Below are 21,911 nucleotides of genomic sequence, written 5' to 3'. Positions count from 1 at the left end.
ATCCATGCAGAAAAAGCAGTCATGTTATACTCATTCTCACTTGAAGGAGGAGATTGTCCTCATGAGATGGGACGTCCTGAAGCAGGTGGTCCCAACTAGGCAGGAGGGCCTGAGGCCAATGGCAGGACTAAGACATGCTCTGTAAACCCAGAACCACGTTGGGAGACATGAAGCAGTGAGACTTGTAGTGGCTGATAAAGGTGTGAAAAGACGTTCATGCAGCAACCTTGTAAATATCTTCCAGGGAATGGCTGGTGCAGAATGCTACTGAAGCAGCTGTAGTGCCAACAGGACTCCCTGTGCTTCATAGGCAAAGTGCATCTATTTATCTAGACAAGGGCTGAGAGATGCCTCAGAAGGCAGAGGACGCCCCACATGGTCAGATGGAAAGCTTTGTATAGAGTTCCTATGAACCTCTGCCCTAAAGGTTTCGCTCCCTTCCATGTCTAACTGAAAGAGTTTGGAACCAGAAACAGTGATGATAAGAAAGGAGTTGTGATTCAGATACTAGACATCAATGATAAAAGACGATACAGTTGAAGAAGGGAGCTTAGAAGAAGAAAGGGCTGAGAAAAATGATTTTCCTACTGGTTGGAGAATGATTCATTTGAAATGTGGTGCTGGAGGAGAGTTTTGCGGATACCATGGACCACCAAAAAGACAAATAAGTGGGTACTAGATCAAATCAAGCTTAAATTCTCCCCAGAAGCTAAAATGACAAAACTGAGGCTATCGTACCTTATGAGAAGACATGATTCTCTGGAAAAGTCAATAATGCTAGGAAAAGTAGAAGGCTGTAGGAAAAGAAGACGACCTAAAACGAGATGGCTTGACTCAATAAAAGAAGCCACGTCCTCCAGTTTGTAGGATGTGAGCAAGTCTGTTAATGATAGGACGTTTTGGAGGTCTTTCCTTCATAGGGTCCCCATAGGTCAGAGGCAACTTGACGGCACATAATACACATATTGGTTGAAAAAGGCTTGGAGTTTGACGGTGTGAGGTTAGGAACCTGTACTCACAGATTGGTGGGAAGTTTAAAAAAGAATTCTAGGGCTGTTTAGACCATTAGGATCATTCTGGCCCCTCTCCTCTCCTACCTTTTTGGAAAAAAGCACTTAAAGCACTTAACACAGAGGCATGTATGAACCACTGGGCAGCATGAATTGTTATATTTAATGTTTTTAAATGTTTTTAAATGTATTATTTAATGTTTTTAAATGTTTTTAAACATGTTTGTATTTGTTATCCGCCCTGAGCCTGCGAAAGCAGGGAGGGCGGAATATAAATATAATAAATTAAATTAAATTAAATTAAAGTAACATGAAATTAAAACAGCAGCAGGTTCACCAACCACAATCAAGTCTTTTGTACACCATTTCTACAGAAGTGGCAGATAAATCGTTAAGCAGCTTGTCAGTTTTATCTGGTAAGGAGATCCCAATAATCGATCACTTTTCAAAATTGCTGTAGCTTCATTACATTTACAAAATGGCGGAATGAAAATGAACAAGCGCTGACTGGAGCGGAAACTCTCCAGATCATTGAGAGGCGGGGGGGGGGGGGGAACGGGCCGAGACTTGTGGGGACTTTCCACACGCACATCCAGCACCTGCAGTGGGCCAGATGGTGTCCCAACTTTGTTACTGGTTCCTGTGCAAGAAGCAACCATCTGCTTCCATCCTGTGTACAACACAAAACATTTGCAGCTATTGATAAGAGTGAGAGAGGAGAAACAGATTGGTGGTTGCTCCTGAGTAGAGCAGCGTGAAGTAGTGGTTAGAGTTTTAGACCAGAGAGACACAGGTTCAAAGCCATAAAGCTTACTGAGTGACTTAGGGCCAGTCACCATCTGAGCCTACCTCACAGGAGTGTTGTAGAGAAAAAAAATGAAGCATATCTATGCTTCCAAGTACTCCTTAAAGAGAGTGAATAAAAATGTGATGGAAAACATTTTTGCCATAACAGCGCACGATTCCATTCCGAACCACTCAGAATGTACACTTGAGGGTTGGGGGTGGGGGGCTTAGCTTTGGCTCCTGTTATCTGCCACTGCTTGGTGGTAGGAGAAAAATGGCAGGAAGGGGGGGGGGCTTGATTAGGCATCACCCAATATGCAATGTTACTTGCAGTGTTTGGGATGGAAAGTTGGGGGGGGGAAATGGAAATATCTGCAATGCTTACTGTCCTATCAAACCTAAGCTTCTTTTACTGATTTAACAATATAAAATACATAACATATAATCTAGTCGTCACATAACACTATATTATTTGACATATTTTGGGGGGGTTTATAGAGGGTTTTATAGAGAGTTTTTTTAAGTGTTCCCCTGAACTTTTAAGTGTCCCCTGAACTTCTCAATTTTTCCAAAAAAAGTCCTTGGGGGACATTTTTCTTGCTTTTTTCTAGATCTTCACATCTCTACCGAAGCAAGAAATGGACTTCTGATTTGTTGCAGTACGATGGTCTAGTTGATTTTTGGCCTTTAGAGGTAACAATACAACCTTTGTAACACACCCAGTGGGTCATCTGACTTTCCCCTCCTGCCATGCTATCCCAGAACAGCGCCTGCCTACACTCCTCAATATATGAAAGGGAAATACATAATGATCCTTCAGCTTGAATTCAGATTTCAAGATAAGGATGCACAGAGCATCCACTTCAGAAACTGGCAGGAATATATCATCATTGGACACCGCTGCCTGCTCAAAACACATAAAAGTGATGAATGTACACTCCTTCTATGGTGTGTGACTCTCTAGCTTTATGTAAGACTTTGATGCCAAAATATTGCCTGTGGCGGTTATGCTTTTATGACTCAGGGAAGTGCCACAAGGTTTCTTACCACAACAAACAGCGGCTCTGTTACAGACAACAGCAGAATTACTAGACAATGTGGGTATCAATCTCTCTGCAAATCTAATGTTTTGCTCTCCCTATATTTCCTACATGTCTATTTCACTGACAACTTGAATAGCTTATTGATAAGAATCAGAAATCATCATAGCAGGCTTAAGTAAGCATGGAGGTGCTCACATAATACAAAGAAAAATTTAGCACTGGCTTGCATTTCTTCAGGTTCATGCATGTACAGTGGACCTGTTGGACTGATAGTACTGACTGTGTGTGTCTGTGAGTAAGCAACTGATTTTACACATTTGGAGTATGATGAAGCAAGCTAATTCTACTTCAGTAGTTGTATACCTAGGTCTATTAGTGGCCCCTGAACTTAGAAGTCTGTAGTCAGCAGCTCCAAACACAGACGAAGGTTCCTTTGGCCAAAAAGCCTAACCTTGGAGACAGGATGTACAAGAAGACAAACTGCTTTCAACCACCTTAGCAAAGAGGAACAAGATGGAGAACAGTGTGGTGTAGTGGTTAGAGTGTTGGACTAGCACCTAGGTTTGAATCCCTATTCTCGCTGGGCGCTCTTAGGCTCATCACACACACTCAGCGTAACCTACTTCACAGTGTTGTTGTGAGGACACACTCCAGGTGAGGAGAATGACATAAGCTGCTTTGGGGAGAAAGGAGGGGTACAAAAGAAGTAAATGCGTTTTAAAAATAAAGCAGGAAGGGATGACTGAGCCCCACAAAATCTTGCCACTGGACAGAAACATGGGCCCTTTTCACACTGCTTACCTGCTGCCGCAACATCGCGAAATATAGTGCAAAAAACGCGGAAGATAGCGTCTTCTCGCGAGAGCGAGAAGACGCTATCTTCCGCGTTTTTTGCGCGATATTTCGCAACGTTGCGGCAGCAGGTAAGCAGTGTGAAAAGGGCCATGGACTTGAATGCCTGTATGGGAGCTACCCTTCGCACTATATAATTGTGCCAATACATTCACCGATGATGAGAATGAACGCAGAAATCGAAACATGACCACTTTGGGTACCAAGGCAAGGATGCGGGCACCCTCAGGCACACAGAACTTTAGGGAAGATTTAGATTGCTCTAAGCTGGGTGACACATAAGATAAACTCAGCAGGATTCCCTTATTGCCCCGTCTTTAGGAGACCAGATTATTACATTGCTTTATTGCCTTTCTTTATCAATTTAACCATCTGTTCAACAACAGAAAAGACTCTGACTAGAAGGATTCAGCTCCCCCTCCAACGCACCCACCCGTGCACACACAAACACACACACACAGGTCCTTAATAAGAAGTATTCCCATTAAGCACATGGGAAACAAAAGGAAAGGCAGAGACTTTAACAAGGGACTTTATGCAAACAAGGGACTTTATGCAACTGATATGTTGTTTTCCAGTGGCCTAATATTATCTGCTTAGCGGTACAAAATCAGGCATGAACAGTAGTTCTCTTCATTGATCATTAAAGAATTATCTGCTTAGAAAGTAGCCAGCAAAACAGTAACACCCCCCCAGCCCACCCCCAAATAAATCTCATAATGCCTTATGCACATGATGGGGTGTTTTTTACTCCTCTAAAAGATCCCAACTCAACAGCTGTGAGAAAGACTTAATAATGATGATGATGTTGATGACTGTACTTACATACCACTCTTCTAGACAGATTAGTGCCCCATTCAGAGCAGTGAACAATCTTAATCTAATTCCAGATTAAGAAGATTGTCTAAAATAATACAACCCATACAACTACTTTAACACAACCATCACTGTAAAGAGAGTAAAGTTTCAGATGACAAAATCTACACACACAAAAAGAACTGTACAGAGTGCCATGAATACAACCTGGGTCGAATCCACATTACTCATTCTAAATCGCATGTTCCCTGCATTCCCCACGCAATCCCGAGTGCCGGTCACATTACCTCATTAAACAGACGCATTTCATTCGCATTTCACACAGGTTTTCAACGGGAGTTTCACGGTGGCCGTGAACGGGCCAATGCGCAATTTACGTGGTTTTTTTAAAAACCACCCCCCTTCCTGTCTCTCCAGCCGTTCCGAGAGTTCCTATTAGCTGATTCAACTTGCAAGTGCTCCGTAGTCTGCAAAAGACTGTTTTTGACTTCATAGCATTGGATTTATTGATTATGCTGTTTCTGAATCAAATCTGGTAGTTTGAAAAATCATTTTGGGGTGAATCCATCCTCAGAACGGACTCACGAAACTTCCTTTTTAACTGTTTTTTATTTTTTTTATTTTATATTACTGTAATATCGAAATTACGGTGAATCAATCATTCGAAATAAAGAAAACACAGAGCAGGACCTCCATCACTCCTCCATGAAACATGAAGTGAAACTTCAGTAAAATTCAAGCACTGAACTGTCCTGCATAGGAAATGCCCACGAAAACTTCCCACATGCTTCCAAATTTCCAAAAAAGAAACGGGAGAGAGCCATCAGTGCTGTCAGTGGGGGAAAGAGAGGCATCATTATCTTCAATGATGTTCCTTTATAAGGCAAAATCGAAATAACGGAAAAGTGCGCTCAAAATTTTTTTAAAAATGGGCGAGAAAAAAAGGTCCCGCCCACGAAAGCGGTTTTTGAGCGGCCGTGTGACCGGAGGGACGCGCGAGAAAGACGGATTGGAAGCAGGAATGTGAACGAAGAGGAAAAAATCGCCGATTGGAGGCAAACTGAAGATATCCGATAAACATGCGGGTAATGGGTGAATGTGGATTCGACCCTGAACTTTGAAATACACATAGCTTGGGAAAGTGTGGGGTACCATGAGGGTTTTTTTGGAACTTTACAATTTAAAAGCTAAAATGGTGTTCCTAGAAGGAGTTGTTTTTTAATGTAGAGGAACCTACAGAGTGTATTTCACTGACTGAAGTTTTAAAACTTTTAAAACTATAAAGCAAAAGAAGATGACAACAGGCCTGAATTAACTGGGACTTCTAGAACTGCTTCAGGAATAATACATCCCCTAGATATCATTTTCTCCCTCAAATCTGGAGAATATCAGCCTCTTGTATCACTTTGTATATTTACTCTATGTTTCTTTATTTGTACTAATTTGTAAACTGTAGTATAATTTTTACATACAATTTTTGTATGGCTATTTTCTTCTTTGAATGGATGTTCAACTACACAAATCTGATCAAATATCTTTCGGGGGTGGCGGTGCAATTTAGAATGTGTGGCTTTCTCACATATTACTGTCCCTTGTTATTTATAATTCCTATACTGATCATCCTGTATCTCAAATAGATGGGCAATCTCTCCAAGTATAGGGTTGCCAAGTCCTATACCCGGGGGGGGGGGGGGGACGGACCTGGTACTTACTTTGTGCCTTCTGCATGGTTCTTTTCATGTGTGTGCACAATGACATCATTTCCAGGAAGTGACATCATCACGCCAGCCATGGGTGTGCTCCCACACTAATTCTGGCCCATAGCGAAGCACGAGAGCCCATGGCCAGTACAACATTACTTCAGGAAGTAACATCGTCACACCCCGCTGAGAACACACCTGTGCACGCCCAAGGGCCAAACTGGGTCTCCAAGGCAGCAAATATTTGAACATTAAAGCAATGTTTTAAAATAATAAAACTATTCAGTAAAACATAAACACGCAACATCAGAAACATGGAGAAGGGCCAATTGGGGGTATGCAGTTATTGGGGGTATGCAAAATGGAACAAAAAAGTCTTTACCCGCCAATGGAAGTCACAAGTGAAGAGAGATGGACGCACCTCACTGGGGAGGGAGCTCCAGAGTTTTGGTGCTGCCGCTGAGAAGGCCCTTTCTCAGGTTGCTCTTTGGACCCCAGGTTTTGCTCCCCAAAAGGTAAGTGAATTATACCAGTTACTGTGAATTGGCACAAGAAGCGAATTGGGTGACCTGCCACAACTTCTCCCAGGGCTGCTTCAGCACTGCTGACTGTCAAATCATCCCCTTTCCGCATTTAGCTCAAGCAGAATTGCCATCGGTATTCCAAGCAGCTCTCAATAAAGTGCTACACCTTCCATCAGCAAGCTCCTTCTAGGCATCTACATGGGAGTAAATCTCCTTCAGCAAAGATCCTACCTCTCCCTCGTAATTTCCCTTTTTATTATTTTCAGGCTAATTAGTTGTTTCTTGTTTTCTCAGGGATTAAGCCCTTTTCTCTCCTGGCACTCATGAATAATTATTTGATCTTGGGAAGGAGAGGAGGGAGAAAAAGGCTTATTAACCCCTTTGTGGCAAGCAACAGTCACCACTTTTTTATTTTATCATCATCATTAACACTTATGCAAATATCATTTAAAAAGTGAGCCCCCCCCAGAAGAAAGGCATTTATTCATGGATTCCAGGAGAAGCAACCAGCAAGCCCCCGCCCCCACCCAAAAAACCAAGCAAAGCAATTATACTTGAAGGAGACAAAACAAACAAAATTGGTTAAAGGGACAAAACCTCTCCAGTGCCTCAACAGTTCTTTTGCTATCTAGTGGCTGGATGTAGAAAAATCCCTATTAAATGGTGGAGGGGGAGGGGATTCCCATTAATGATATCTTGAAAAACGATGGAAGATATTGGGAGTGCAACAGGCTGACTCCAATGCCATACAAAAAACTCGAAAGAACAAATTGTGATAATTTTGGATTAAATTACTGGTGAGAAACCAGATGGGAGTTTTTCTCTCCTGGAAAGTGAGGACCGCCATATCACCACCCTGGGCAGGACCGAAGAACCCTCTTTGGGGCATGACAACGGCCTTAAGAAATCTCTGCCTCCTCAATCTGACAGCGCAGCACATGCCGGGCTTTCTTATTCTGACTGAACTAACACACGGGGGAGCTGCACTCGAAACAGATCGCTGAGCACCCCCAAGACATCGGGCAAACCTGCTCCCTGCCCACAGGGGTTTCTCTCGTAAGCAGGGGAAAATGGCCTTAATCTTTCCTGCACCGATCCATAAATCGGTGGAATAAAGCCATGAATTTCAGAGCTTTCTTGAACCAAACATCTCCTCTTTATTTTTGAGTTAAGCAATTTGTCTACCATGTGTTTAAAGTTCTTGAACTGGTAAGAAGGCAAATTGCCTCAAGGTAAGATGCTGGTGTATGCAGTTGTACGTTTACTTAAGGCATATGAGGATTTACCATCTCATAAGAAAAATCTCCCTCATTTTATCACGCAAAACGTTTTTCAACAGAGCTGTTTCAAGGAAAGAATACATCTGTTTTGTCTCCGTTTAGACAACCCCTTAATTACCTCTACAAACAACAGAGAAGGATGAAAACCTCTCTATAAACTTTTCCTCTTGCCTGCCACTTTAAAGTCATCCTTAAGTTACTAAAGCCCTGTGCAAACAAAAGGTGTTGACTCTCTGTCTGAAAAAGTGGTACTGAGGATCCCATGAAAAACTGCCTCCCAGCGGAGAAGAATGACTTCTAATAGGAAATGTTAGCCAGGAAGCATTCCTTAATAAAATGCATTCCACAGATGAGTTTAGATAGGGACAACTGATTTTAAAAAAAACCATGTTCCTACAAGTTTGCTCAGCCTTTTAACAAACAAATACCCACTGATAGATCTTGCAAAAAGCCTTTTGATTTTTTCCCACTGTTCCATATGCTGGGCAAAATAACTTCTGTCACAACTGAGAAAGCCGGCTTCATAAGCGTGAGAATTCTTGCAGTTTGTATAGTAGCACCTTTAAGACTAAGCAACTTTATTGAGGCATAAGCTTTCAAGAACCGCAGCTCTCTTCATCAGATGCATGGCAGAGTTCTCGAAAGCTTATTCTTCAATGAAGTTGGTTAGCCTTAAACGTGCTACTGGACTGTTTACTATTTTGCTACTACAGACTAACATGGCTAACTCCTCTGGATCTACAGCTCGTACAGTTATTTTACTGTCAGAGCCACTGTTATGACCTGTACTTTCTTTGGGGTAGATTTTTCTTTTAATCTTCACCTTACACCCTCTGGATAGTTTGCTGCCACCAGGAATATATTATTCCAAAATATTTTATTCAAATTTCCCCTTTGGTAATGTGTTTAAGCGTCAGGCTCCTTCGTGGTTCTATGTGGCCCTGAGGATAGGAATGGGATATAGCAATGACAGCTACACTGGGATATAATAAAACAAAATAAACTTTTATTTAGTCAAGAAGCATATTGGTTTCATAGATGTAGTTCTCGGTTCTTAAAGTTACTTCATTTACTCTCATTCACACAGATCTCTTCCAAGGCTCCACACACAGTTAGCCTCTTTTTCTCTAACTCAATATTTGTCTCACAGAAATGCTTAAAACTCCTCAGGCCGCACACAGCCGGCCTCCCTTTCCCTGACTGAGTGTCCTTTCACAAACAGGCTCAGTTCAGGTTCCACACAGGTTGTTTCTCTCATGAATACTTCATCATACTCAGGCAGCAGCACACAGCCAGCCTGCCTTCCTCTGACTGCCACCTTCCTCTCTGCCCTCCCAGTCTCAACTGCCTTCACTCCGCCCACAATCTCAGTCATCAACCAATCATATCGCTCACTCATCCCTCTCTTTCACCCCCACTCTTCACCTAGCTCAAACCAAGCATTTAAAGACACAGGCACCCATTTACTTGGAATCATTACAGCCGCTTTTTTAGATCTTCTGTTTTATGAAACAAACCTGAAATTCTGACCTTGTAAGCTGCCATTTGCAGGGGGCTGCTTTTCAGAAATTCTCATTCTTGTAGAAGTGACTGTTTTAAATCTTGTCTCAGAGAAGTCAATCCACATATGGCTCTCTTGACATGTAAGCGAATGCCTAAAAGAGACACAAGGGGGAGATTAACCCTTCGGACTCCAAAATCTCCCCCCACACACACACACACACCAGCTGCTTTAAGCCCCGGGGAAGAGGGAAAACACAGAAAGGTACACCTTATAATGGCTGGCTTGTTCCCTCCCAGGGATTAAAGTAGCTTGGAGAGGGCGTTTCTGGTTGGAGAAGACGCAAAGGAAGGATCAACGCACCCCACGGCCTTGACCTATATTGCATCCCCATGTGGGCGCCTTTTACAGCTCAGTTCCTCATCCGCGGGCCCGAACAGAGATCCCTGCCAGCACCACTTGGCACTCTCAGGCAAGTTCGAACCGTGGACCATTAATGCCGCATTTGTGAAGTTCACACACATGAAGGATTACCAACCTCCAGGTGGGGCCGGGCATTATCCTGATAGGAGCCTATATTCTTCTCCCAGGCTTCCACTAGCACCAACCACTGCTGCAAAAAGGTGGACTGACTTAAATCAGAGGTTTCAAATCATAATTTAAATCACTGAGCAGGGGGGGGGGGAATCGAAGGTAATCAAAATGTTCCATTGTTTAGATACTTCCTAAAAATGAGCACAGACTAATTTGTAGCTATAATCACAAAACCAGGGCTTTTTTTCAGCAGGAACGTGGGGGAACGGAGTTCCGGAACCTCTTGAAAATGGTCACAGGGCTGGTGGCCCCACCCCCTGATCTCCAGACAGAGGGGAGTTGAGATGGCCCTCCGCGCCACTGAGCAATCTCAGCTCCCCTCTGTCTGGAGATCAGGGGGCGGGGCCACCAGCCATGTGACCATTTTCTCCGAGGACAACCCACGGAGTTCCGCCACCTCTTTTCCCAGAAAAAAGCCCTGCACAAAAGAATATATTTTTTAAAAAAAATTATTTTAAAACATTACATTACAAATACAAGGCTGCTATAAAATACAATATTGTCACAAAACAATACTGATTCCAAACCAAACAACATCTTTATGCAGCCTGAGAGGAGACCATGAGAGTACAATTTTATGCAATTTCACTCCAGCCAAAGGGATTGTCTACAGGCTGCTTCTGGGTTCTTCTCCACTCTGCCTTTCCCAAAATGAGGTCTGAAATGGCTTTGGGGCCAGTTGCCCATTGGGGAAATCCACATGTACGCCATTCATGCGCTAGCAGGCACGCACAGTGCCCAAAGGGGAAAATAGTGTCCCTCCCCCCACCCACCCCCGGCTGTTGCAGGTGAGGAAAGCCTAAAGCTCTTTCTCACCATGCGCTGTGGGCCTCGAGCCGAATCGGGCACCCTTGAGGGGATCTTGCACCTAATATCTGAAAGAACCGAGACACACCCCATGTAAAAATCTAACGTGGATTCGCCCTGCGCTGGATCAACAAACTTAGGCAGGAGTAACTCTGCACAGGACTGCACCGTAAATTACTGAAGTATTTAACTTTCAGTCTTCTACAAAATATTATGGTACGGAATTTAATGTTTATGGCTTCTGAAAAAGTCTCCTGTTATAACCGGCAGACCTGGTGTTCTTTTGCAGAGAGATGTTAGTTGCAACCAGGGCTTTTTTTCAGCTGGAACGCGGGGGAACGGAGTTCCAGAACCTCTTGAAAATGGTCACATGACTGGTGGCCCTGCCCCCTGATCTCCAGACAGAGGGGAGTTGAGATTGCCCTCCGTGCCGCTGAGTGCGGAGTCCATCAGCCAGACTTTTAACGAGAGCATGAAGAGTCCCATATCCCATATCCTTCCTTCAGAATTGGCTCCTCCAGCTCTCCATTCAAATCTTTCAGTAGGGAAGATTTAAGAATATTTTTTGTTGAAATTAACGGGACTTAACTGTGGCGGGATCATACCCAGAACCAGGGCTTTCTCCCAGCAGGAACATGGTGGACGGAGTTCCAGAACCTCTTGAAAATGGTCACATGGCCGGTGGCCCCGCCCCCTGATCTCCAGACAGAGGGGAGTTTAGATTGCCCTCCGTGCCGCTGAGCGGCGCGGAGGGCAATCTCAACTCCCCTCTGTCTGGAGATCAGGGGGCGGGGCCACCAGCCATGTGACCATTTTCTCTGCGGGCAACCCACTGAGTTCCACCACCTCTTTTCCCAGAAAAAAATTCCTGGTTGCAATCATCACCAGAAGTTCCTTTCTGGTTGAGCCTGTCCCTTCTCCTTTATCACACTACACCGAAAGCAACCAATCTCAGCCAGAATCAAGGGCTGAGCATAGTTACTAGGCAGCTCTGCCTTCTCCGCCAGATGGGAAGTCAACATCCATGTTTTGGGGGTGATATGTATAACGAGAGTGTGAAGCCTACTGGAGAGGTCAGGTAGTTGTCTAGGCATAAAACAAGAGTACAGTGCCTCTCAGATGAATCAGGGGCCAACGCGTGTGGTGACTTGCCTGTCCCTAAACTCAAGAGATAACACAACCACAGGAGTGACCATTCTGAATAATGGCTAATGAAAATCCCCCCCTCCCTTCTTTCTCTCTGTAAAGGAGACTTTTTTGAGAGGATCACAAAAGTTGTTTTAAGAGATTTGTGTTTGCGCACTGTTCAGACTTCATTTCAGACCCTATTATTATAGCTCAATCTTTTCTAAAAAATGAAAGATGCAATGGTAAAGATTACAGAAAATGTTTATATATGCGGGGGTGGTGCAGGGGGATATTCCTGTTTGCCATCTAGGAAGAGCAATCAGGCAACGGATCGCTCTCTAGATACAGCCAGACGCCATTCCAGCTCCTCCCCCCCACTGCATTTGTTTGACCATTAGCTTAAAACTAACAGATGAGAAAAACTGGCCTGGCCCGGATGGTCCAGTCTAGTTGGATATCATCCGTTTTTGGAAGCTAAGCAGGGCTGATCATGGTTAGCACCGGGGTGGGAGACGACCAAAGAACTCCAGGCAGGCAACGGCAAACCAGCTCTGACTGACTCTTGGTCTTTCGCCTTGAAAACTCTACAGGGTCCCTGTAAGTCAGCTGTGACTTGACAGCACATCACACACACACAGTTAGCAATGATGCCTGCCTGAGAGGGAGGCAAGATGAAGCAACACATCCTCCAGGGTTGGGGGTAAGCGACCACTTTAGGGGATCATGAGTTTGAAATAAGGGCGAAGCAGCAGTCACAGAACGTGGAGCTGGTCATCAAAACACCAGGGGGGCAGCTGGGTCAGTTTACTGCAGAAACACAAGACAGAAGTCCAGTGTAGCACCCGAAAGACTAACAACCATTAATCCAGACCGAGCTTTTGCGAGTCACCGCTGACTTCTTCAAACCATGTTCAAGGCACCTCAACCACATGGCAAAATGAGAGTAGGGTTGGAACGGAGAAGGCTGGGAGAAGGGCAGGTCAGGAGACGAGGCTGAAGAAATGACCCTAAAGGGGAGGTAGCAACAGGGCCAAGGGAACAGAGACCCAGAGGAGCAGCAGAAGAAAGGGGGCACCTTGCCGGTCCTGAAAAGCAATCCGGCCAGGTATGGAAACAAGACTCATTACTCCTGAAGGATAAGGGACAGCTTCCGCCCCAAAAGTAGTGCCTGTTACCACAACGGATTCTGTAATACGGGTGAGTTTTGTCAAGACGTTGAAGCGAAATAAAATCAGAACTGCAAAAAAACTCCTTTTTAAAAAAACATGTAGCACTGTAGCATCCTTTGCCATTTTTGCAATCTAAGTTACAGCTCGGTTTGACCTGATATTTACAAAGGCCTCAGTTTTACTAGCTTAACAGAATCCGCCTCCCAGCTGCAGTGGTCAACGGGACCTGCACAGAAGGCAGGCAACTGTTCAAGATACATCAGCAAGCTCACTTTCAACTGCACTCAAGAACATTTTGCTTTCCTGGAGCATATCAAGCCCTCCTTAGGCTGCGGGAGTTAGTGGGATCTTCTGGTTAGCAGGGCTGCCATTTGCCCACTATAAGCGGACAGCCCCCCCACTCTCCCACTGGCTCTCCCTGTCCCCTGGTGGAAGCTGGTAGTGACCTTGGCACATTCGGGGAAACCCAGCACAAACTGGTTCTCCCATTATATAATTCAAAATCCTAGACAGATTCCCAGTTATGCGTCCTTTTTTATCTAATCCTTTTCTTTATCTTCGCATGCATTACAACAAAATCTGCCTCCCCCCAAATGAAGAGGCCCACAAATTTTCATTACTCTTGGTAAAGCAGCCGTTATTGGTGGCTGCCCAGCCTGTATTTCCTTAATTTTTTAAAAATTTGATGAGAATAAAATATATATTCTTCGCATAAACCCCTGTGGGAAATGCAAATTGTGGTAAAACATTGCTTAGTTCTGTCTGCACTGTCTTTGGCATCTGCAACTTGGACAAAAACATCTTACACTGAACGCACATTTTGTGCGGCTATAGAACCTCCTTTTATATTCCAATCTATAGAACTTTTTTGCAAGAGAATATTTGATCCATAATACTTCTGAGCTTTACAGTCTATGCAAATGCGTATTCCCAAACAAGAAGCTGCACCCTTCGGCACCACTGCTAGTTACAAGCATCTTCAAGCTTACCACACTGATTCACACATGGCGGCCACTGGGGCAGTCAAGTTGATTCTACCTGGGCACTTAATTCCTGGGCACATTCGGGGCTGATTCAAGCTGGGATTCTGGGGCTCGGAAGCAGAGTGCTTGAGCCTTCTCCCCTGCCCCATTTTCCTGGCCTGAAAAGGTCTAGAGAGCTGTTACCTGCCCCATGAGGGACGCTGACATGCATCGATAGCTACTCTTCAGTTTCTCCATTGAGGCAATTGCTGAAACTCTGGGCCGCCTTCCCCCAGGCACTGCAAATCCTAAACTGATGTGTAAACCTTGGAATTTAGTTCCCAGCATGCAATTCACCCTGAACATTTGACTGAAATTCACGTATCTACCGCAAGGCCTTTGTAATGTGTGAATTGTTCCCAAAATTTCCCCCTTCCCTAAATGCTCAGTATCTGGCAGAGAACTTGAGAATTCAGCGGAATCCATCTTTCTTCTTCTAAAATGCAGACCTCCTCCTGGACAATTAAAATGGTGATGGTGAAAGGTGAGCGTCTAACATGCTGCTATGCTCTCTGTTTTTATACTTATATAGATGTAGTATATTTTTAAATGAATGATATGTACTATTTATGTTTTTAATGGTAAGGTTGATTAATTGTGTAGTGTGCTTTAAGCTTTGTTGTGATCCACCCTGAGCCCACTGGTGTGGGGAGGGCGGACTATAAATTGAATTAATTAAATTAATTTACTTAAAAAAAATCTTATCAATAATGCCAGTTTACAGCAAATGTCCACCACAAACATCATCCTAGCAGGTTAAAAGATAACCTAATTTCTCTAAGGAAGTAAACAAGAGTGAAATTCCCTCTCATATTAAGTCCATGCAACAGAACGGAGTTTGCCATGGGACTGCCTGGTTTCCCTTCTCACTTCTGAAGAGTGAACGCCTCATTCCTGCTACACTGACGTTAAATGTGATTCAATGCTAATGGGATTCCCTCTTGAGCAAGGGATGTAGCAAGTTAGACTGCTATGGTGAGGATCTTCCCTGGTTAGCTTTAACCTCAGTCAGAGGCCCCAATGTTAGAACCATAGTTAAGGCAAGGCAGGAAGATTGGTACCCACTGGGAAGAGAATGCATGAACCCAGGACTATCTCCCAACTTCTTAACCAGTTCAAAGACTGCCTAATATTATGTCTATATTGGCTGAGTCACATCTCAGTAGGGTTGGTGCTGGTTAGCTCTTGGATGAGAGACCACCAAGGAGGTTTAGGGTTACTACGCAGAAGCAAACAATGGCAAACCACCTCTGTTTGTCTCATTGTCTTGAAAATCCAGTGGGGTCGCCATTAAGTGGCTATGACTTGATGGCACCGTGCACACACACTGGCCACTATTGAAACAGAAATACTTTACAGGAACATGTTTGATTCCAAACAGTTGTTTCCCTGGGTATGTATCTCTGGTTTAAAACCTGAGGGTGTGTGTATATATGAGCAAGCAGGCATGAAATAGTTATACCGAGTTTTCACCTTGCGGTAAAATTTCTTTTTAATACAGTAATGAAAATCCAAACCACCTCATTGATCTGAATTATTTAGTTCTACAAGACTGTGCCAAAGTGAGTGGCCTGAGGAAGGTACCCTTAAGTTTGTGCTGGGAAAATCAAGAAACGTGTCTTCAAAGCCAACGAAGAGTACTTTCTGATCGCATATACAAGTATTCAGAATGTGGGTACCAAAAAACAAAACTAAAGCATTGCCATCTCTCACATATGCTTCCGAAGTAAATATGTCATGGTTTTTCAAAAGTTCACAGAAATAATCATCAACCTCTGCCAAGGGCACAGCGGCTGGAGAGGACACAGGCTGCAAAGACCCCTTCCAAAAGTCAATGACACCCGGCTGGAAATGGTGGCTGCTTGCAGTGAGGGACACCATGCTAAAAACAATCCTCACCATGTAACGAACCCCACGATTACTGGTCATTACTGCAGTGCCACGAATCTGCAACCCCTTCCCCTCACTGGTACAGTATCCATCACCCTGACTTGTATAGCCCAGGCAAGCTCCATCTCATCAGATCTCAGAGCTAAACTACACGAGACGCCTGACGTGTGTTGTGTTCCTGCAACTTTACCTGGGAAGTGTAGTCGCCTCCCCATCCCCGAGCTGCAGCTGCTAGAATCAACCTTCCTTTCTCACAGGGAGAGGATGGAGATTTGAGCCCCCCACGCTTGGAGTTCTCTGCAATCTGGAGATCAGTTGTAATACTGGGAGAACTCCAGGTTGGGCCTGGAGTTCCTTATAAACTTCTTCTATTTGGCACATTTATGAATCTTTAATGCAGAAGTGCCTTATTTTACAGGCAAAATTTTGAAGAGTTTTCTGCAAGCAAGTTTAGGCTTGATAAGGAAGTAGTGCATATATTTCTGTTTTCCCCACAGCCTCAAAATTTCTGGAAATTTTCCATCTTTACAACAACAACAACCCCCCCCCCCCCGCCCCATTAGATTGTGATAGATCTGGAGTTTGCAGATCATATAAAATGGGGCTTTAGAGATTTTATTTACCTTCAACTAACTTTTCAATCCCCCTTATCCCACACCAGCTCAAAGTGCCAAGGGGGTGGCAACGTATGACTTACCATTCGTGGCTGTCGTACGGCTAAGTGTGTTGGGTTGGGGAAAGCAACGGTGAACTACCCTGTAAAAACTTCACTGCAAGGCTCTGCGGATCTCTCTTGACGCGCTATAGGACAGAAAGGCCTGGAGGGGGACGATCTACGGAGTAGCCGAGGGTCGGACACGACTGTGTGGCTTGGATCGGATCGAGAACTTTTCAATATGACTTACGCATACCAAAAAACTGAAGGACCGCACTGGCTGCCTGGGCTTCAAACTCTCTATTATGGAATGACTAAATCAAATTGCTAGACATTCTGCAGTACTAGTCAATATAGGCATTCCCAAATGAGAGGTTATAGCCAGATTCACCCCCCACACACACACACCCCTTAATTTTTCACATGGTTCTAACACTAGCGAGAATTTCTGAAGTTCTGAAAATTCTAAAAATGATATGCAATACAATCGTGACCTACCAGAAAAGGAGATCAAAACAGGAAAAAACCATTCTTTACTCTGCAGTAGTTTATCACTGAAAAGTATAATCAGGTATCGGGCTGGATCCAAAGTCCTGACAGCAAAATTCCACTTTCCCCCAATTTCATTGTGCTCCCCCCCCCCCAAAACACTGCTCCCTCACAGTGAGGGGTCCAACCGTCCCCCATGGAGGTCTGCAGAGGGAGGGCTACGCTAGCAAAAAACCACACATACCCCCTCCGCCAACAGAAGGGCACGTCCAGCATTACAAAGCCAGCTCTGAATCCGTCCCCAAGTCCTTGAGTTGGTCCTTAAGAAAAAGAATCCATCTCCAGATGTTACGGCTTCTTAGCCTTGCTAGGAACTATCAAACACTGTTCAAGCCAAGTATTCCAGCCTACAGGATGGCACAGATCACTGAAACAGGGTGGGGGGGGCTTTCCCCCCATTTATCACAGCCTGGCCTTTCACAGCTTTCCCTAGAAGTCTACACACCACGGAGAAATCAACAACAGCTGAGTAACACATGTTCTAATACAATGCTGGGACAAAATTGCACAGTGAGAGGCTTTATTTGGTAATCCTGGATCACAGAAAGCATTGTATCTTCTTTTGTTGGAAGATAATCCTGTTTTTGAGCGCATTATTTGAGTAAAAAGGACCAACTAATTTTTTAAAAAATGAGACTCTCTTAGATTTACTAAGCACCTCATTTAATGTAAGAATATCTTTATCCCTGACACTGTGAAGACATATGGAAGAACACGCTCAGTATTAACAGTGCAATCAACGTGTTCAAAACATTTCACAGGCAGCATATGAATAATACTTAAAACAATGAAAGGTACTTTTTTGCAGATACTACTTAAGGACCAGAAAAAGGGGGGGGGGGGAGTCAATGTGGCACAGCGATTCGTGTGTTAGAATAGGACTGGGGATAACATGGTTTAAATCTCCACTCACTCCACCCCCATCATTAGGAGAATAAAATGAGGCAAGGAGAACCACAGACACCACGCTGAAGTCCTTGAAAGACGGGCGGGGCAAAAGGGTGGCCGCTCACTGCGGAAGTCCACGTAGCAGTTTAAAAGCTGGCTTAAATCACATCTCAGGTGCATCATGTTCTGAGCCACACTGACTTCCCTCCTCGCCCATTTAGCCACACTGCAACGATGCCAGATCACTGACATGCTCCTTTCTGTGCAGCTCTACCTCCAGGACACGCCCAACACGCTTCTTGCTTATGCTGCCTCTAAACAGACAGGGGAATTAGAGGGGTGAAGAATAAGCATAGCTTTGGTGGGCAGTTAATTGAATGGTGAACTGAGAAGCCACAGGCCATGCCGTTTTTCTCCCCTGCACTGAACAAAGTATGCATTTCTCAACTTGGGTGGCCTAGGCAGAATCGAGTGCATGTGATCTAAATTGGGGGAGGGGCTTAGAATTAAAGAGGATTGAAGATCCCCAACTCCTCCCCCAAATGTAATGGAAGGTGCTGGGTAGTTTCATCAGCTTTATCTGGGGTCACATCACATACTTATCTTTTTGCTATGTACTATCCTGCTCTCGTGGCATTGTTTCCTACTGGTCTAATACCATTTTTCTGCATTGCATTTGCATTCTCTATGTCGAATATTCTACGCTTGCTTCAGATTTCTGTAATCTTAGTCCTATTACACTGTTTATTAGATGTCTCATCCTATTGATTGCAATTTACACTGTGTAATCCACCTTGAGCAAGAAAAGTGAACTTCAAACACAGAAAATAAAATAAATAGTGTCCCCACTCCATGGTTTTTATAGGTTCAACTTCTTCTAGTTCTATTCCATTACAGAGGTCAACAGCAATCTGGAATTTGCCAAGTATTGTCACCAATGTTTCCTACACAACCAAGGGTCTTACAGCCTCTTAAAGACTAGCACAATTCTAGTGGCACAACTGCAACTCAGCGCTTACATAGCCAAATGCATGACGCTCTTACTGATACAAATGCCACTATAAACATGATAGTCTTTAAGGGGCCACAAGACTGTTGTTTATTTTTATTGCAACATACTCACACCATCAGTCCTCTAGAATTAGTTTTTCCTACCAATTGTGTCCCCCATGCACATCTCTGAGAGCCTTCAACCTTATTTCATGTATTGAAAAGTAATCTTCTAGCATCTTTTCCCAGCATCTGCAGCCACCGGAGAGTTTTCAACATGAATTGCCTTGTGGGATCTGACTAATTCCTTCCAGTCCAGTTGTGCACCTCTGGGGCAATCACCAGTAGATACGAAGGCAATGGGCTTCCCTTGTGGTTTATTCAAAGCATCTGGGACCCAGACCTCTCTCACCTCGACTCATTCCTGGCCCTCAGAAGAGCCAACAGCCATAGGCAAGTGTGTTCTCTGATGTCTAAAAATGGTCTGTGCTACTGGCTTGATGTTCCGCTGTGACTGGGTAACAGCAAAAGTATTACAGGCAATTATGAATGGGAATTGATTGTGGTGTTTCCCATTCCCAGAGATTCAATTTTTTCCCATGCATAGTGTTCAGGAATTCTACACATGATTATACGACCAAGATTTTAACAATCAAAACATGATCCAAGCACCTAAAGAGGCTCTAGAGGTGTTTTTTTCTTAAACGGTATCTGTGTTGCATGAAACTGAGAGCAGAACCACAAGTGACAAAAGGCACAGATTGGACACTTGTCTGCTTCCCTCAAGTTTTGATGGGAAATGTAGGCATCCTGGTCTTGCAGCTTGGCTCTCCGACTGCTGTCCAACGGACTTTTCAACTGTCACTTGTCCAACATTCCGCCAAGCTGCCTACATTTCCCATCAAAACTTGAGGGAAGCAGACAAGTGTCCAATCTGTGCCTTTGGTCACTTGTGGTTCTAGTCTGAGAAGCGCGTCAAAAGCCACTTGTGACACAGCATATGGGTTTGGGTTACTCCCTCTCAAGAATGGGCCACTGGACCTGGGCAAACAAGTTCCCAGCCCAGTTGCCTGAACATTACAAAACGAGAAGCCATACCCCCGAAAGCTCCAACACGGCCACTTCAGCACAGCCTAAACAAGTTATTTTAACAACAACAAAGCAAATAGTCCCGAAGATGAACAGATATACTGTTAAAATAGAACTTTCTAGTAATTATTTCTTTTTAAAAACCTATTTTGGAAGCGAATCCTTTGTCTTTCTGACGTTTGCAGTTTCCAATATGGTAGCTCTCTTCGTCCTTCCTGAAGAGCATAACGAGATCGCATAGATGCTTCTTTTTACTGCTTTCAGAAAGGATGTGGGAAAACTTCCAAAACAACCAAGTTCCATAATGGTGTGCCAGTTCATTTTAACGCTTGTGTACCTTTGTTTTTATTTTAGATATCCCTATGCCACTTTTCACCCGAGCGTCATGCCTTTGATACGCCCAGCCTTGGCAAATGAATTGACCTTTCATCGTACTTAGGAAAATTGCTACCAGGTACTCCCATCTAACGAAGATGTTGCCTTCAAGTGAAGAGTCTCATGATGGGGTCAAGAATCACGCACACAGCTGGAGGCACATCTGCACTGGTGTTGCGCACTCAAGCCCTGATCATGCTACAGCGAGCACATGTACAACACATGGCCAGCGAACACTTAATTTTTCTTTGTACATGCACTGAGTAATTCTCATGTTACATGCAACACATGTTCAGCTGAAGTGTGATTGAAACCACACATTTATCCACACATCGGTGTGGTTTCATTTGGAAAGTGAACACAGGCTGGCACGCTCTTACCAACGGATATGTGCGCATTCATGCAGGCTGCATGTATGTTCGCTGTAACATGCATCTGATCTGGTCCCAGCGTCACACACGGCTGTCATGGCGGAAATCTGCATCCTTTCCCGCTGTTGGGCAGTGTGCGATCGCCATACATGAATTAGGAACAACAAGGAAGCGAGTCCCCACAAACTCGGCCCAAACAAGCAGGGGGACAAAACAGAGGGGTCCCCTCGTCTGGATCGGGGCCCGAATCATTCCCCATTTCATGTCACTCTTTGGTCCGAACAAGACGCGAGTTCTACCCAGGATCCTCGGCCACGTCTGGAAAACGCAACCCCCGGTTAGTGGGCAGCCGTCTGGCGGCGCCGGAACTGGAGCCCCCTTGAGAGGCCCTGGACGGCCAAGCCGCAAGCGACTCTCAGGCCCGGGCAAGGCAAGTTCTCCGGCGGGCCTTTCCCCGCCAAGCCCGCACGGAGCAGCGCAGGAAACTTCGCCGCCGCCGCCGCCTCAGGCGCCGTCCCGGCCGGGCCCTGTGCAGAAACCAGCGGGCAGGCATCGCCCCTCCAGCCCAGCCCAGCCCAGCCCAGCCCAGGCGGAGCTTTGACGGGCCTCGGCCGGCCCCAGCTCCGAAGGGCCCCGCGGCTCCCCCCGCCCCGCCGCCTCCGCACAGGGGCCCGCCCGCCCCCCGAGCCCCCCGCTCCCTCCACGCCCGGGCGGCGCAGCTTCTCGGGGGCTGCCCCGAGCCCGTCCCGCCCCCGCCCCCGTCAGGCCCGCCAGCCGCCCCGCCAGCCGCTTTGCTGCTCAGGGGAGGAGCTCCGGGCGGGGCGCCGCGCTCAGCACGAACTTCCAGCCCTCGACGAGCCGCAGGAGCGCGC

At 45.1% G+C, this 21,911-nt stretch overlaps 1 protein-coding gene across 3 annotated transcripts in view; it reads right to left on the bottom strand.

Annotated features, from left to right (window-relative positions):
- The window catches only part of RASSF8 (Ras association domain family member 8), a 126,821-nt gene that overhangs the window by 104,342 nt on the left and 568 nt on the right, over nucleotides 1-21,911 (bottom strand). The window contains exon 1 of one of the 3 annotated variants that reach the window (XM_054988019.1): nucleotides 9,542-9,644. The exons of 1 other annotated variant lie outside the window; for it this stretch is intronic. The gene's annotated coding sequence lies outside the window, so the exon portion shown is untranslated. Of the gene's footprint in view, nucleotides 1-9,528; nucleotides 9,645-21,911 lie in introns of those variants that run through there. One more of the 3 variants, XM_054988018.1, reaches the window with a different exon arrangement.

This window comes from Eublepharis macularius, chromosome 9 (assembly GCF_028583425.1).
Source record: "Eublepharis macularius isolate TG4126 chromosome 9, MPM_Emac_v1.0, whole genome shotgun sequence".
Lineage (NCBI taxonomy): Eukaryota > Metazoa > Chordata > Lepidosauria > Squamata > Eublepharidae > Eublepharis > Eublepharis macularius.
This window is presented reverse-complemented; position numbering and strand designations above follow the sequence as displayed.